The sequence below is a fragment of the Ornithodoros turicata genome, chromosome 9 (assembly GCF_037126465.1).
Source record: "Ornithodoros turicata isolate Travis chromosome 9, ASM3712646v1, whole genome shotgun sequence".
NCBI lineage: Eukaryota > Metazoa > Arthropoda > Arachnida > Ixodida > Argasidae > Ornithodoros > Ornithodoros turicata.
In genome coordinates, this window is record NC_088209.1 from 12,596,033 (window position 1) to 12,602,292 (window position 6,260).

The window sequence follows — 6,260 nt, forward strand, 5'->3', positions numbered from 1 at the left end:
CATAATTTCATTGAATTTCTAAATTGTTCCAGTTTAAATCGACGGCGCTGCCTTCGCTGCGCTGCTCACTTTGTTTTCGATTTCAGTTTCACACTCTAACCCTTTGATGCCCAGCGTTGCTGGGGGGCAACGCTCCAAAATATTTTTTTTCTCCGCCCAAGTGGGTACTAATACTAAATGCCCCATGTTCATCCCATGTTGCTCAGGAGCAACGATTTGAACCGCATGAAACCATGTTCAGGTTCAGGTTCAGGTTCGCCTAATCCCTTTTACAACAGGGCAGACATCCATAAAAAGAGTCACCATGTTAGTTAGTTAGTTAGTTAGTTAGTTCCAGTACCTAAACCCTTTTAAGACAGGGTGGGCGCTTGTATCAAGCGCCTCAGGAGTAACTTGGCTGTCGCCGTAAAGTCAACTACACTACACCATAGTCAATAGCCGAGCATGAAACGAAGGAGAGATGGCAGCACTCGCCCGCACGGCTCTGGGTATTTAAACCACGTGACTCTGCGGTTTTCGCGCCTTTCTTGAAAGTGATTCACCAAAGTAAGCAAATCATCATGTTTCGTGGCCGGTATTTGATATCTCTGTGATCGAGTGAAATAGAAACAAGAGATACTGACCTAGGCAATTGTGTGACAGTGCAAAATTTGACTGACACTTCGGAGAGATATTACGTAGTCCGCGGGGAAAATATATGTTGCCGATGAGCAACGTCGGGCGTCTGTGGGTATTTTAGTATGTGACTTATTTCAATGGACTGCACACCACTGTTTGTTTTCTGCAACTTTCCTGCCGTTACTTCGACACACATTTACGCGTGAATAGTTGCCAGGCCACTGACATACTGCTTCACATCTGTCTAGATGAGCATTACATCGTCCAAAAAGGCGCTCGGGCGAGATCCTTGAGATGCTTTTTCTGCCGGACGGTGAAATATCGGAAGTTGACTTCGACAGCGATCCGGATTATGATCCAAGGGAGGCTCACGGCCATTATCTCATTGGTAGAAGAAGAAGAAGGATAGAACGTTTGCAGAACTGTGTCCTCTTGAAATTGTAAGGTATCCACGTGGTCAATTAGAAGTCGACGAAGAGCGGACAGAGAATGATATTGGAGAATCCTCATCTTGCGTCCCTGCCGACAGCATTCACCACAGCAAGCGCCGTAAAGTACCGCCGAAAAAGGCTGCAAGGACATGGAAGAAAAATGATTTCTCTATCCAGGACACAGCATGGAAAGGACAGCTACCAGATCCGCGTGATGCAGTTCTTAGCCCGTACGAATATTTCAGAACTCTCTTCGACGAACAGATGATAGAAATTTTGTGTTATCAGACGAATTTCTATTCCACCCAGAAGAACGGCACCTGTGCAACGTGACATCAGAACAAATAAGAAAATATCTGTCAATCCTGGTTGTATCCGGCGTAGCACGAATGCCGCACTTTCGAATGTATTGGCAGAGCGGCACACGTTGCCCAGAAATCGCTTCGAAACAATTCATCAGTGTCTACACATGAACGATAGTCTTCAAGCAAAGCCCCGTAACTGGGACTGCTACGCCAAGGTTCGCCCGCTCGTTGCCGAACTGAAAAGCGACATGAGTGTTGGTCCTGAAGAACGACAGAGTGTGGACGAGCGCGGATAATCCCCTTCAAAGGGCGGTCACAAATGAAACGGTACATAAAATCGAAGCCACATAAATGGGGCTACGAGGTGTTCACAAGAGCTGGCTCGTCAGGCATAATGCACGATTTCGTCATTTATCGAGGCGAGGGCACTGCAGAGGACCACGGGTATGGAATCTCCGGGGACATAGTCATCGACCTTTTACCTGAGCACGTGAACCATAAGTTAGTTCCCGTTTTATCCTATCCAACCAACCTGCCAGGGCCTGCTGTTCGACGCCCTCTGTGGCGAGGACGCCCGGGGCGGCTGCCCCTCTCGCCCCCCCCCCCCCTCCCGTCGCTAGGCTCTGGGTGTAGGGTGCCCGGTGTTTTGCCACACAGTGTGCGTGTGGGATCAACGTCGGTAATACTTCACACCCAAGTCTTGTTTCGAAGAGGTGTGAGCTTCTCCTATGGCCTGCACATTCGTTGGCAGATTCCCTGCTTCGACTCGTACAGCTTGGGACAAAAGTTTGCGGAAGACTGGAGTGTCGCATTTCCCCACTAGAGCGACTGACACCCTAACAGCAAACTACAGCGGACACCCACAGACGAATGAAATAGCCAGTCACACGTTTCTTCCCGATAGCTAGTAAGGGGGCCGCTCCAATGAAGGAATACGCCAGTGCAGTGTTCCGTAAACTTTTGTCCCAAGCCGTACTTGCTGTGGTGTTTGGGGCAGTGTTTCTTTACTACCATTGGTTTTCCCATCTTTAATTAAAACGGCACTGATTTCAACAGCGACATATTAATTTTTGTTGTTGTTGTTTTTGCTCACTCCCATACGCTGCGAGCCTTGTGTCATCTCGTCCCACTGCTGTAATCTCTGTCATACTAATTAATGGACCTCTCCCTGCTTGTACACAAATGATGTCATACTGTTCGACAGTGCCACCAATTTGGTAGAGTCGAACTATGCTGCAAGCTAGGGTGGACAATGTCACCCCCAAAAGCCACAGTCTTGAGGGGATTACGATAGTCCCCGAAAGGGATGCGACCTTCGGTCCTACTTTTCTTTCAATAGGAGGCAGCGAAAAGCGCCCATTCGTCGAACCCAGCCCTCCCCTTCCCATTTGTTTCGGTTTCAGTCTGTCTACCAACGTCATGATGACGTTTCTCGGGTAGAGGTCTATTGTATCTATCCTAGGTGGTATAATGTACAATGATCTCTCGATGATGTCCAGCCGTAGCCTCCTACGCCTCCTAACTTATTTCAGTTATCCTGCAGTTATTACAACAGGCACTGAACATCTTCAGTGTGGCAGGTTGAATACAAGACCGAATTCAGCCGATGACGTGCGAAATCACTAATGTTGTCATCTACGCTTGTAGAATGTACTGGAAAACTTTTCCTCCACCCGCCACCAGGGAAGAATGCCGGCACCAGTGTCGCTGTGCCGAGCTCTAGCTGAACATCCCTATACATATACTATGAGGCTGTGGTCCAGCATAACTAAAGCTCTGATCCGAAGAGAGCTCAGGTAAAACAGCACAGATGCAAGGGTGAAGAGTGATTCATTCGCAATGAGCTCCATTAATTTTTTGTGATACAGTGTTAGCGCCGCGAACCCAACTGGTGGCTGTGAGTGGCGTACAGACGTGAACAGACAGAGAAAGGACAGCAGGAAGGAGTGGGGGACAGGGGGGTTAATATGCGTCCTGGGCAGACTTCAGAGGGAACTGTGTCGACATTTGCCAGGACAGCCGACGGTAGGATTCGAACCCTCCACCTCGTAGTCTTCTGCACGCCCTTGGCTACGACTAACAAATGGGATGCCTTAACCTGCTCGGCCATGCCGCTGGCTTCTGAAATATTTTACAAGGAGACATATGCTAGGACAGCTTGTCTCTGTGCAGACGGGAAAGAGTAAAGTTAAATGGTACTAATAAAAACATGGCTAGGTGTCCGTCCACTCATAAGGCAGGAAGGAGTGAGGAGGTATTCGTAGACAAAAGCACGTGCGCCTTGAAGTGTTGCTCACTTATTCTGGAGCGAGACCAAAAAGTTTGCAGGCAGGGCAATAGGGGGGAGAGGGAAACTAGGGAGTTGCGCACACGCAGCTGACCATTCTGACAATGCCCGTTATAATAAATGAATCTTACGAACATCAAGCATGTATAGATACATACGTCAAGGGTGCACAATGTCAACTATGTAAGCATAGTACCTGCGTTCAGGGATTTCAATAAACTTTTTCTGTAGATAGACTGCATCGGTAAGATGCGTTTTACTGCCTTTTCCATTGCTATTCCACTTTGCAACTTTCACTGCAGCAATCCAAGAGACAAATATGGCCTTTCATAGTTCTTGCAGAAGACACAGACAGCAGTCTGGGGCTCAATAGACGATTTCGGGAAATCCCAGTGCACCTTGCGCACGCTTTGCATCCTGGGAGCTTACTGTCATTGAGGAAGGGAGTATACCCTCAACGTTTCGTCGTAGCTGACCTTGACCTGTCGTGGACAATGGACCGGCAGAGGAGAAGTCGAAACAGTTTGAAGACCTTCTGCTTCTTTCCAAAACACACAAGTTCCCACAATTAAAGGTGGTGCTAAACACTCTGGGATTTTCTGAAGTTGACTATTGTGACACATAAACTGTCTAACCTGACTGCAATCCAGGAGACTCCCACTAGTTTGGCGTAGTAACGGCTCGGACAATTCAGAATACATAGTACTATATGCGGGGAGAGATGTTGCAAAAGCCTAATCTGCAGCACCAAAAACCTTGCTTTATCACATGGGTTGCGTGATACTGGCTGGAAAATGAGGACCACCAAATGCACCAACATTTTGTTACAATGCACCTTCACCTTGTGCAACTGTAGCAGCTCATTAGTTTATCGAGAGTTACTGATATTGGCCTAACCGTGTCTTTTATGAATCTCTTCAGCTCTGTGTTGAGTACATTTGCAGCCTCTGTTCCATGTACCTTATCACGCTTTCACAGAAAAAAAGGAAACTTTGTCATAAACACTTGAACAAAATACAGAAGCCGACACTGAAGATTTTTGTTTAAGTTTAATTTGTACAAGCTTTCGCGTGGAGGTCCACGCTTCCTCAGGTACAAAGTGAAGTGGTGACACACATAAGTATATATAGTATAGACACTGCTGTACAAAGAAAGGGAAGAGGAAAGGAGATATGGTGCCACATGTCTGTGTACAATGAATAGCTGGGCAGACGGATAAGTGACCTCTAACCGTTTAAGAACAGTAAAGGGTGTTGTTGTGAACAAAAAGGCTCGCCAACCCAGTTTCGCGGAAACTGGGTTGGCGAGCCTTTTTGTTCACAACAACACCCTTTACTGTTCTTAAACGGTTAGAGGTCACTTATCCGTCTGCCCAGCTATTCATTGTACACAGACATGTGGCACCATATCTCCTTTCCTCTTCCCTTTCTTTGTACAGCAGTGTCTATACTATATATACTTATGTGTGTCACCACTTCACTTTGTACCTGAGGAAGCGTGGACCTCCATGCGAAAGCTTGTACAAATTAAACTTAAACAAAAATCTTCAGTGTCGGCTTCTGTATTTTGTTTATGTGATCTACAGGACTTGACTCCCCTCTTCGTATACGCATCATAAACATTTGGTTTAAGTTCAAGCAAATCACATTTTAAAATTTTTTGTGATACTAATCATTTTTTTTTACAGTCCTGAGCATAATCAACAGTTCGCACTGAAATGACCCTTTCCCGCCCACCCCTTATCGCTTTGCAATTTAACTGGTTTGAAAGTGCGGCATACATTCAAGCCCTCTCCCCCCCAGACTCTATCAAGTGAAAAAGCTGACTGTTTTGTTTCTCTAGTTGCTGCTCAGACTCAGGCATTTCACATCAACTGGTTTGCTATGCTTTGGAAGATTATGTAAAAGTTCTTTCTGCCCTGGCGCGGCAATTGCAAATTTCGTCATGCCGCACATTCCCATAGTATTTATCAATGTGTTGATCGTAAGGTAATAGCACAACATACTCCGCTGCACATCCGTTCACCAGACTTGGAGTCACTTTTCTGAGGTTCCACTTGCTTGTTTTCCTAGGTATTGAGGCTGAACAAGATTGCAAGTCATGGTTCCCATTGTATCATAGAACGAAAATTTAAGGGTCTTTGAAGGAATTTTTAAGGCTAAGCCATTGTTTTATCTGGGACATAAAACACAGTTTATGACCAGGGCCTCAACATTTCACAAACATATTTGTAAGCTACAGGTATCACACCAGAAAATACATGGAGACTGAGCAATAGTGATCCATTCACAAACGTGACTGATGACCCCTTAATGTTAAAGATAACAGGCCAGAAAGGAAGGTTGATGAATACAATACGGTGGTTACCTGTGGTTTCTGAATTATAATTGTGACTCTGAAAAAGCGGAATTTGCATCAACAGCTCCACGAGAATAAGAGAAAGATGCAAAATAAAGGGCATTCAAAGAATGTAAAAAATTCCAGGGCTTTCCAGACCTTGAAAACAATATTTTCAAATTCCAGGATGTTCCGAGGATTTCAATGGACCAGTGGGAACCATGGCAAGTGGATCAGCAGGATCCTAACCGGCAACCCTTTATGGACATCTGTACAATTTGT